We start from the raw sequence: 11877 nt of genomic DNA, 5'->3' as shown, positions 1-11877 counted from the left end.
CTGGCCACAGCATTATGGGGGTTGTCTGGCCACAGCATTATGGGGGGTTGTCTGGCCACAGCATTATGGGGGGTTGTCTGGCCACAACATTATGGGGGTTGTCTGGCCACAGCATGCCACAGCATTATGGGGGGTTGTCTGGCCACAGCATTATGGGAGGTTGTCTGGCCACAGCATTATGGGGGGGTTGTCTGGCCACAGCATTATGGGGGGTTGTCTGGCCACAGCATTATGGGGGGTTGTCTGGCCACAACATTATGGGGGGTTGTCTGGCCACAGCATTATGGGGGGTTGTCTGGCCACAGCATTATGGGGGGTTTGTCTGGCCACAGCATTATGGGGGATTGTCTGGCCACAGCATTATGGGGGGTTGTCTGGCCACAACATTATGGGGGTTGTCTGGCCACAGCATGCCACAGCATTATGGGGGGTTGTCTGGCCACAGCATTATGGGGGGTTGTCTGGCCACAGCATTATGGGGGGGTTGTCTGGCCACAGCATTATGGGGGGTTGTCTGGCCACAGCATTATGGGGGGTTGTCTGGCCACAGCATTATGGGGGGTTGTCTGGCCACAGCATTATGGGAGGTTGACTGGCCACAGCATTATGGGGGGTTGTCTGGCCACAACATGCCACAGCATTATGGGGGGTTGTCTGGCCACAGCATTATGGGGGTTGTCTGGCCACAGCATTATGGGGGGTTGTCTGGGCCACAGCATTATGGGGGGTTGTCTGGCCACAGCATTATGGGGGATTGTCTGGCCACAGCATGCCACAGCATTATGGGGGTTGTCTGGCCACAGCATTATGGGGGTTGTCTGGCCACAGCATGCCACAGCATTATGGGGGTTGTCTGGCCACAGCATTATGGGGGATTGTCTGGCCACAGCATTATGGGGGTTGTCTGGCCACAGCATTATGGGGGTTGTCTGGCCACAGCATTATGGGGGTTGTCTGGCCACAGCATTATGGGAGGTTGTCTGGCCACAGCATTATGGGGGTTGTCTGGCCACAGCATGCCACAGCATTATGGGGGTTGTCTGGCCACAGCATTATGGGGGGTTGTCTGGCCACAGCATTATGGGGGGTTGTCTGGCCAGCATTATGCATGCCACAGCATTATGGGGGTTGTCTGGCCACAGCATTATGGGGGTTGTCTGGCCACAGCATTATGGGGGTTGTCTGGCCACAGCATTATGGGGGTTGTCTGGCCACAGCATTATGGGGGTTGTCTGGCCACAGCATTATGGGGGATTGTCTGGCCACAGCATTATGGGGGTTGTCTGGCCACAGCATTATGGGGGTTGTCTGGCCACAGCATTATGGGGGGTTGTCTGGCCACAGCATTATGGGGGTTGTCTGGCCACAGCATTATGGGGGTTGTCTGGCACAGCATTATGGGGGTTGTCTGGCCACAGCATTATGGGGGTTGTCTGGCCACAGCATTATGGGGGTATGGGGGGGTTGTATGGGCACAGCATTATGGGGGTTGTCTGGCCACAGCATTATGGGGGTTGTCTGGCCACAGCATTATGGGGGTTGTCTGGCCACAGCATTATGGGGGTTGTCTGGCCACAGCATTATGGGGGTTGTCTGGCCACAGCATTATGGGGGGTTGTCTGGCCACAGCATTATGGGGGTTGTCTGGCCACAGCATGCCACAGCATTATGGGGGGTTGTCTGGCCACAGCATTATGGGGGGTTGTCTGGCCACAGCATTATGGGGGATTGTCTGGCCACAGCATTATGGGGGTTGTCTGGCCACAGCATGCCACAGCATTATGGGGGGTTGTCTGGCCACAGCATTATGGGGGTTGTCTGGCCACAGCATTATGGGGGTTGTCTGGCCACAGCATTATGGGAGGTTGTCTGGCCACAGCATTATGGGGGTTGTCTGGCCACAGCATTATGGGGGGTTGTCTGGCCACAGCATTATGGGGGGGTTGTCTGGCCACAGCATGCCACAGCATTATGGGGGTTGTCTGGCCACAGCATTATGGGGGTTGTCTGGCCACAGCATTATGGGGGTTGTCTGGCCACAGCATTATGGGGGTTGTCTGGCCACAGCATTATGGGGGTTGTCTGGCCACAGCATTATGGGGGTTGTCTGGCCACAGCATTATGGGGGTTGTCTGGCCACAGCATTATGGGGGGTTGTCTGGCCACAGCATTATGGGGGTTGTCTGGCCACAGCATTATGGGGGTTGTCTGGCCACAGCATTATGGGGGTTGTCTGGCCACATGCCACATTATGGGGGTTGTCTGGCCACAGCATTATGGGGGTTGTCTGGCCACAGCATGGCACAGCATTATGGGGGTTGTCTGGCCACAGATTTATTTTCTGGGGCATTATGGGGTTGTCTGGCCACAGCATTATGGGGGTTGTCTGGCCACAGCATTATGGGGGTTGTCTGGCCACAGCATTATGGGGGTTGTCTGGCCACAGCATTATGGGGGTTGTCTGGCCACAGCATTATGGGGGGTTGTCTGGCCACAGCATTATGGGGGTTGTCTGGCCACAGCATTATGGGGGTTGTGGCCACAGCATTATGGGAGGTTGTCTGGCCACAGCATTATGGGGGGTTGTCTGGCCACAGCATTATGGGGGTTGTCTGGCCACAGCATTATGGGGGTTTGTCTGGCCACAGCATTATGGGGGTTGTCTGGCCACAGCATTATGGGGGGTTGTCTGGCCACAGCATTATGGGGGGTTGTCTGGCCACAACATTATGGGGGTTGTCTGGCCACAGCATTATGGGGGGTTGTCTGGCCACAGCATTATGGGGGTTGTCTGGCCACAGCATTATGGGGGTTGTCTGGCCACAGCATTATGGGGGATTGTCTGGCCACAGCATTATGGGGGTTGTCTGGCCACAGCATTATGGGGGTTGTCTGGCCACAACATTATGGGGGATTGTCTGGCCACAGCATGCCACAGCATTATGGGGGTTGTCTGGCCACAGCATTATGGGGGGGTTGTCTGGCCACAGCATTATGGGGGATTGTCTGGCCACAGCATTATGGGGGATTGTCTGGCCACAGCATTATGGGGGGTTGTCTGGCCACAGCATTATGGGGGGTTGTATGGGCACATAATTATGGTGGGTTGTCTGGCCACAGCATTATGGGGGGGTTGTCTGGCCACAGCATTATGGGGAGTTGTCTGGCCACAGCATTATGGGGGATTGTCTGGCCACAGCATTATGGGGGATTGTCTGGCCACAGCATTATGGGGGTTGTCTGGCCACAGCATTATGGGGGGTTGTCTGGCCACAGCATTATGGGGGTTGTCTGGCCACAGCATTATGGGGGGTTGTCTGGCCACAGCATTATGGGGGATTGTCTGGCCACAGCATTATGGGGGGGTTGTCTGGCCACAGCATGCCACAGCATTATGGGGGGTTGTCTGGCCACAGCATTATGGGGGTTGTCTGGCCACAGCATTTATGGGGGTTGTCTGGCCACAGCATTATGGGGGGTTGTCTGGCCACAGCATTATGGGGGGTTGTCTGGCCACAGCATTATGGGGGGTTGTCTGGCCACAGCATTATGGGGGTTGTCTGGCCACAGCATTATGGGGGGGTTTTCTGGCCACAGCATTATGGGAGGTTGTCTGGCCACAGCATTATGGGGGTTGTCTGGCCACAGCATTATGGGGGTTGTCTGGCCACAGCATTATGGGGGGGGTTGTCTGGCCACAGCATTATGGGGGTTGTCTGGCCACAGCATTATGGGGGTTGTCTGGCCACAGCATTATGGGGGGGTTGTCTGGCCACAGCATTATGGGGGGGTTGTCTGGCCACAGCATTATGGGGGGTTGTCTGGCCACAGCATTATGGGGGGTTGTCTGGCCACAGCATGGCACAGCATTATGGGGGTTGTCTGGCCACAGCATTATGGGGGTTGTCTGGCCACAGCATTATGGGGGGGGGGGATTGTCTGGCCACAGCATTATGGGGGTTGTCTGGCCACAGCATTATGGGGGGTTGTCTGGCCACAGCATTATGGGGGTTGTCTGGCCACAGCATTATGGGGGTTGTCTGGCCACAGCATTATGCACAGCATTATGGGGGGGGTTGTCTGGCCACAGCATGCCACAGCATTATGGGGGGTTGTCTGGCCACAGCATTATGGGGGGGTTGTCTGGCCACAGCATGGCACAGCATTATGGGGGTTGTCTGGCCACAGCATTATGGGGGTTGTCTGGCCACAGCATTATGGGGGTTGTCTGGCCACAGCATGCCACAGCATTATGGGGGTGTCTGGCCACAGCATTATGGGGGTTGTCTGGCCACAGCCCACAGCATTATGGGGGTTGTCTGGCCACAGCATTATGGGGGATTGTCTGGCCACAGCATTATGGGGGTTGTCTGGCCACAGCATTATGGGGGTTGTCTGGCCACAGCATTATGGGGGTTGTCTGGCCATTATGGGGTTGTCACAGCATTATGGGGGGTTGTCTGGCCACAGCATTATGGGGGTTGTCTGGCCACAGCATTATGGGGGTTGTCTGGCCACAGCATTATGGGGGTTGTCTGGCCACAGCATTATGGGGGTTGTCTGGCCACAGCATGCCACAGCATTATGGGGGGTTGTCTGGCCACAGCATTATGGGAGGTTGTCTGGCCACAGCATTATGGGGGTTGTCTGGCCACAGCATTATGGGGGGTTGTCTGGCCACAGCATTATGGGGGTTGCCTGGCCACAGCATTATGGGGGGTTGTCTGGCCACAGCATTATGGGGGGTTGTCTGGCCACAGCATTATGGGGGTTGTCTGGCCACAGCATGCCACAGCATTATGGGGGGTTGTCTGGCCACAGCATTATGGGGGGTTGTCTGGCCACAGCATTATGGGGGATTGTCTGGCCACAGCATTATGGGGGATTGTCTGGCCACAGCATTATGGGGGTTGTCTGGCCACAGAATTATGGGGGTTGTCTGGGCACAGCATTATGGGGGTTGTCTGGCCACAGCATTATGGGGGTTGTCTGGCCACAGCATTATGGGGGTTGTCTGGCCACAGCATTATGGGGGATTGTCTGGCCACAGCATTATGGGGGATTGTCTGGCCACAGCATTATGGGGGATTGTCTGGCCACAGCATTATGGGGGTTGTCTGGCCACAGCATGCCACAGCATTATGGGGGTTGTCTGGCCACAGCATTATGGGGGTTGTCTGGCCACAGCATTATGGGGGTTGTCTGGCCACAGCATTATGGGGGTTGTCTGGCCACAGCATGGCATTATGGGGGTTGTCTGGCCACAACATTATGGGGGTTGTCTGGCCACAGCATTATGGGGGGTTGTCTTATCTTTCTGGCCACAGCATTATGGGGGTTGTCTGGCCACAGCATTATGGGGGATTGTCTGGCCACAGCATGCCACAGCATTATGGGGGTTGTCTGGCCACAGCATTATGGGGGGTTGTCTGGCCACAGCATTATGGGGGTTGTCTGGCCACAGCATTATGGGGGTTGTCTGGCCACAGCATTATGGGGGGTTGTCTGGCCACAGCATTATGGGGGTTGTCTGGCCACAGCATTATGGGGGGTTGTCTGGCCACAGCATGGGGGTTGTCCACAGCATTATGGGGGTTGTCTGGCCACAGCATTATGGGGGGTTGTCTGGCCACAGCATTATGGGGGTTGTCTGGCCACAGCATTATGGGACACAGCATTATGGGGGGTTGTCTGGCCACAGCATTATGGGGGGTTGTCTGGCCACAGCATTATGGGGGTTGTCTGGCCCACAGCATTATGGGGGTTGTCTGGCCACAGCATTATGGGAGGTTGTCTGGCCACAGCATTATGGGGGTTGTCTGGCCACAGCATTATGGGGGGTTGTCTGGCCACAGCATTATGGGGGTTGTCTGGCCACAGCATTATGGGGGTTGTCTGGCCACAGCATTATGGGGGTTGTCTGGCCACAGCATTATGGGGGTTGTCTGGCCACAGCATTTTGGGGGTTGTCTGGCCACAGCATTATGGGGGTTGTCTGGCCACAGCATTATGGGGGGTTGTCTGGCCACAGCATTATGGGGGTTGTCTGGCCACAGCATTATGGGGGTTGTCTGGCCACATTATTATGGGGGGGGTTGTCTGGCCACAGCATTATGGGGGTTGTCTGGCCACAGCATTATGGGGGCATTATGGGGGTATGTTGTCTGGCCACAGCATTATGGGGGTTGTCTGGCCACAGCATTATGGGAGGTTGTCTGGCCACAGCATTATGGGGGGTTGTCTGGCCACAGCATTATGGGGGGTTGTCTGGCCACAGCATTATGGGGGTTGTCTGGCCACAGCATGGCACAGCATTATGGGGGTTGTCTGGCCACAGCATTATGGGGGTTGTCTGGCCACAGCATTATGGGGATTGTCTGGCCACAGCATGGCCACAGCATTATGGGGGTTGTCTGGCCACAACATTATGGGGGTTGTCTGGCCACAGCATGCCACAGCATTATGGGGGTTGTCTGGCCACAGCATTATGGGGGTTGTCTGGCCACAGCATTATGGGGGTTGTCTGGCCACAACATGCCACAGCATTATGGGGGTTGTCTGGCCACAGCATTATGGGGGTTGTCTGGCCACAGCATTATGGGGGTTGTCTGGCCACAGCATTATGGGGGTTGTCTGGCCACAGCATTATGGGGGTTGTCTGGCCACAGCATGCCACAGCATTATGGGGGTTGTCTGGCCACAGCATTATGGGGTTGTCTGGCCACAGCATTATGGGGGTTGTCTGGCACAGCATTATGGGGGTTGTTGTCTGCCACAGCATTATGGGGGGTTGTCTGGCCACAGCATTATGGGGGCTTGTCTGGCCACAGCATTATGGGGGTTGTCTGGCCACAGCATTATGGGGGGTTGTCTGGCCACAGCATTATGGGGGATTGTCTGGCCACAGCATTATGGGGGATTGTCTGGCCACAGCATTATGGGGGGTTGTCTGGCCACAGCATTATGGGGGGTTGTCTGGCCACAGCATTATGGGGGTTGTCTGGCCACAGCATGCCACAGCATTATGGGGGGTTGTCTGGCCACAGCATTATGGGGGTTGTCTGGCCACAGCATTATGGGGGTTGTCTGGCCACAGCATTATGGGGGTTGTCTGGCCACAGCATTATGGGGGGGTTGTCTGGCCACAGCATTATGGGGGGGGGTTGTCTGGCCACAGCATTATGGGGGTTGTCTGGCCACAGCATTATGGGGAGTTGTCTGGCCACAGCATTATGGGGGATTGTCTGGCCACAGCATTATGGGGGATTGTCTGGCCACAGCATTATGGGGGATTGTCTGGCCACAGCATTATGGGGGGTTGTCTGGCCACAGCATGCCACAGCATTATGGGGGGTTGTCTGGCCACAGCATTATGGGGGGTTGTCTGGCCACAGCATTATGGGGGGTTGTCTGGCCACAGCATTATGGGAGGTTGTCTGGCCACAGCATTATGGGGGGTTGTCTGGCCACAGCATTATGGGGGGTTGCCTGGCCACAGCATTATGGGGGGTTGTCTGGCCACAGCATTATGGGGGTTGTCTGGCCACAGCATTATGGGGGGTTGTCTGGCCACAGCATGCCACAGCATTATGGGGGGGTTGTCTGGCCACAACATTATGGGGGATTGTCTGGCCACAACATTATGGGGGTTGTCTGGCCACAGCATGCCACAGCATTATGGGGGTTGTCTGGCCACAGCTGGCCACAGCATTATGGGAGGTTGTCTGGCCACAGCATTATGGGGGGTTGTCTGGCCACAGCATTATGGGGGGTTGTCTGGCCACAGCATTATGGGAGGTTGTCTGGCCACAGCATTATGGGGGTTGTCTGGCCACAGCATTATGGGGGGTTGTCTGGCCACAGCATTATGGGGGGTTGTCTGGCCACAGCATTATGGGGGGTTGTCTGGCCACAGCATTATGGGGGGTTGTCTGGCCACAGCATTATGGGGGGTTGTCTGGCCACAGCATTATGGGGGGTTGTCTGGCCACAACATTATGGGGGTTGTCTGGCCACAGCATTATGGGGGGTTGTCTGGCCACAGCATTATGGGGGGTTGTCTGGCCACAGCATTATGGGGGTTGTCTGGCCACAGCATTATGGGGGTTGTCTGGCCACAGCATTATGGGGGGGTTGTCTGGCCACAGCATTATGGGGGTTGTCTGGCCACAGCATGCCACAGCATTATGGGGGGTTGTCTGGCCACAGCATTATGGGGGTTGTCTGGCCACAGCATTATGGGGGTTGTCTGGCCACAGCATGCCACAGCATTATGGGGGTATCCACAGCATTATGGGGGTTGTCTGGCCACAGCATTATGGGGGGTTGTCTGGCCACAGCATTATGGGAGGTTGTCTGGCCACAGCATTATGGGGGGTTGTCTGGCCACAGCATGCCACAGCATTATGGGGGTTCTCTGGCCACAACATTATGGGGTTGTCTGGCCACAGCATTATGGGAGGTTGTCTGGCCACAGCATGCCACAGCATTATGGGGGGTTGTCTGGCCACAGCATTATGGGGGCTTGTCTGGCCACAGCATTATGGGGGTTGTCTGGCCACAGCATTATGGGGGGAGTCTGGCCACAGCATTATGGGGGATTGTCTGGCCACAGCATTATGGGGGATTGTCTGGCCACAGCATTATGGGGGTTGTCTGGAGCCACAGCATTATGGGGGGTTGTCTGGCCACAGCATTATGGGGGGTTGTCTGGCCACAGCATGCCACAGCATTATGGGGGGTTGTCTGGCCACAGCATTATGGGGGGGTTGTCTGGCCACAGCATTATGGGGGTTGTCTGGCCACAGCATTATGGGGGATTGTCTGGCCACAGCATTATGGGAGGTTGTCTGGCCACAGCATTATGGGGGGGTTGTCTGGCCACAGCATGATGGGGGTTGTCTGGCCACAGCATTATGGGGAGTTGTCTGGCCACAGCATTATGGGGATTGTCTGGCCACAGCATTATGGGGGTTGTCTGGCCACAGCATTATGGGGGGTTGTCTGGCCACAGCATTATGGGGGGGTTGTCTGGCCACAGCATGCCACAGCATTATGGGGGGTTGTCTGGCCACAGCATTATGGGGGGGTTGTCTGGCCACAGCATTATGGGGGATTGTCTGGCCACAGCATTATGGGGGGTTATCTGGCCACAGCATGTCACACAGCATTATGGTGGGTTGTCTGGCCACAGAATTATGGGGGGTTGTATGGGCACATAATTATGGTGGGTTGTCTGGCCACAGCATTATGGGGGGTTGTCTGGCCACAGCATTATGGGGAGTTGTCTGGCCACAGCATTATGGGGGATTGTCTGGCCACAGCATTATGGGGGGTTGTCTGGCCACAGCATTATGGGGGTTGTCCCACAGCATTATGGGAGGTTGTCTGGCCACAGCATTATGGGGGGTTGTCTGGCCACAGCATTATGGGGGCTTGTCTGGCCACAGCATTATGGGGGGTTGTCTGGCCACAGCATTAATGGGGGGTTGTCTGGCCACAGCATTATGGGGGTTTGTCTGGCCACAGCATTATGGGGGATTGTCTGGCCACAGCATTATGGGGGGTTGTCTGGCCACAACATTATGGGGGGTTGTCTGGCCACAGCATGCCACAGCATTATGGGGGGTTGTCTGGCCACAGCATTATGGGAGGTTGTCTGGCCACAGCATTATGGGGGTTGTCTGGCCACAGCATGCCACAGCATTATGGGGGTTGTCTGTCCACAGCAATATGGGGGCTTGTCTGGCCACAGCATTATGGGAGGTTGTCTGGCCACAGCATTATGGGGAGTTGTCTGGCCACAGCATTATGGGGGATTGTCTGGCCACAGCATTATGGGGGATTGTCTGGCCACAGCATTATGGGGTGGTTGTCTGGCCACAGCATGCCACAGCATTATGGGGGTTGTCTGGCCACAGCATTATGGGGGTTGTCTGGCCACAGCATTATGGGGGTTGTCTGGCCACAGCATTATGGGGGTTGTCTGGCCACAGCATGCCACAGCATTATGGGGGTTGTCTGGCCACAGCATTATGGGAGGTTGTCTGGCCACAGCATTATGGGGGTTGTCTGGCCACAGCATTATGGGGGTTGTCTGGCCACAGCATGCATTATGGGGGTTGTCTGGCCACAGCATTATGGGGGTTGTCTGGCCACAGCATGCCACAGCATTATGGGGGGTTGTCTGGCCACAGCATTATGGGGGATTGTCTGGCCACAGCATTATGGGGGTCTGGCCACAACATGCCACAGCATTATGGGGGTTGTCCCACAGCATTATGGGAGGTTGTCTGGCCACAGCATTATGGGGGTTGTCTGGCCACAGCATTATGGGAGGTTGTCTGGCCACAGCATTATGGGGGTTGTCTGGCCACAGCATGCATTATGGGGGGTTGTCTGGCCACAGCATTATGGGGGGATTGTCTGGCCACAGCATTATGGGGGTTGTCTGGCCACAGCATTATGGGGGGGGCTGTCTGGCCACAGCATTATGGGGGTTGTCTGGCCACATAATTATGGTGGGTTGTCTGGCCACAGCATTATGGGGGGTTGTCTGGCCACAGCATTATGGGGGTTGTCTGGCCACAGCATTATGGGGGTTGTCTGGCCACAGCATTATGGGGGGTTGTCTGGCCACAGCATTATGGGGGGGTTGTCTGGCCACAGCATTATGGGGGGTTGTCTGGCCACAGCATTATGGGGGGTTGTCTGGCCACAGCATTATGGGGGATTGTCTGGCCACAGCATTATGGGGGATTGTCTGGCCACAGCATTATGGGGGGTTATCTGGCCACAGCATGTCACACAGCATTATGGTGGGTTGTCTGGCCACAGAATTATGGGGGGTTGTATGGGCACATAATTATGGTGGGTTGTCTGGCCACAGCATTATGTCTGGCCACAGCATTATGGGGAGTTGTCTGGCCACAGCATTATGGGGGAATTGTCTGGCCACAGCATTATGGGGGGTTGTCTGGCCACAGCATGCCACAGCATTATGGGGGGTTGTCCCACAGCATTATGGGAGGTTGTCTGGCCACAGCATTATGGGGGGTTGTCTGGCCACAGCATTATGGGAGGTTGTCTGGCCACAGCATTATGGGGGGTTGTCTGGCCACAGCATGCCACAGCATTATGGGGGGTTGTCTGGCCACAGCATTATGGGGATTGTCTGGCCACAGCATTATGGGAGGTTGTCTGGCCACAGCATTATGGGGGTTGTCTGGCCACAGAATTATGGGGGGTTGTCTGGCCACAGCATGCCACAGCATTATGGGGGTTGTCTGGCCACAGCATTATGGGGGATTGTCTGGCCACAGCATTATGGGGGTTGTCTGGCCACAGCATGCCACAGCATTATGGGGGGTTGTCTGGCCACAACATTATGGGGGCTTGTCTGGCCACAGCATTATGGGAGGTTGTCTGGCCACAGCATTATGGGGGGGGCTGTCTGGCCACAGCATTATGGGGGATTGTCTGGCCACAGCATTATGGGGGATTGTCTGGCCACAGCATTATGGGGGGTTGTCTGGCCACAACATGCCACAGCATTATGGGGGGTTGTCCCACAGAATTATGGGGGTTGTCTGGCCACAACATTATGGGGGGTTGTCTGGCCACAACATTATGGGGGTTGTCTGGCCACAGCATGCCACAGCATTATGGGGGTTGTCTGGCCACAGCATTATGGGAGGTTGTCTGGCCATTATTATGGGGGTTGTCTGGCCACAGCATTATGGGGGGTTGTCTGGCCACAGCATGCCACATTATGGGGGAGTTGTCTGGCCACAACATTATGGGGGTTGGCTGGCCACAGCATGCCAGCATTATGGGGGGTTGTCTGGCCACAGCATTATGGGGGATTGTCTGGCCACA

The sequence above is a fragment of the Oncorhynchus keta genome, chromosome 9, assembly GCF_023373465.1.
Source record: "Oncorhynchus keta strain PuntledgeMale-10-30-2019 chromosome 9, Oket_V2, whole genome shotgun sequence".
In the NCBI taxonomy this organism is placed as follows: Eukaryota; Metazoa; Chordata; class Actinopteri; order Salmoniformes; family Salmonidae; genus Oncorhynchus; species Oncorhynchus keta.
This window is presented reverse-complemented; position numbering follows the sequence as displayed.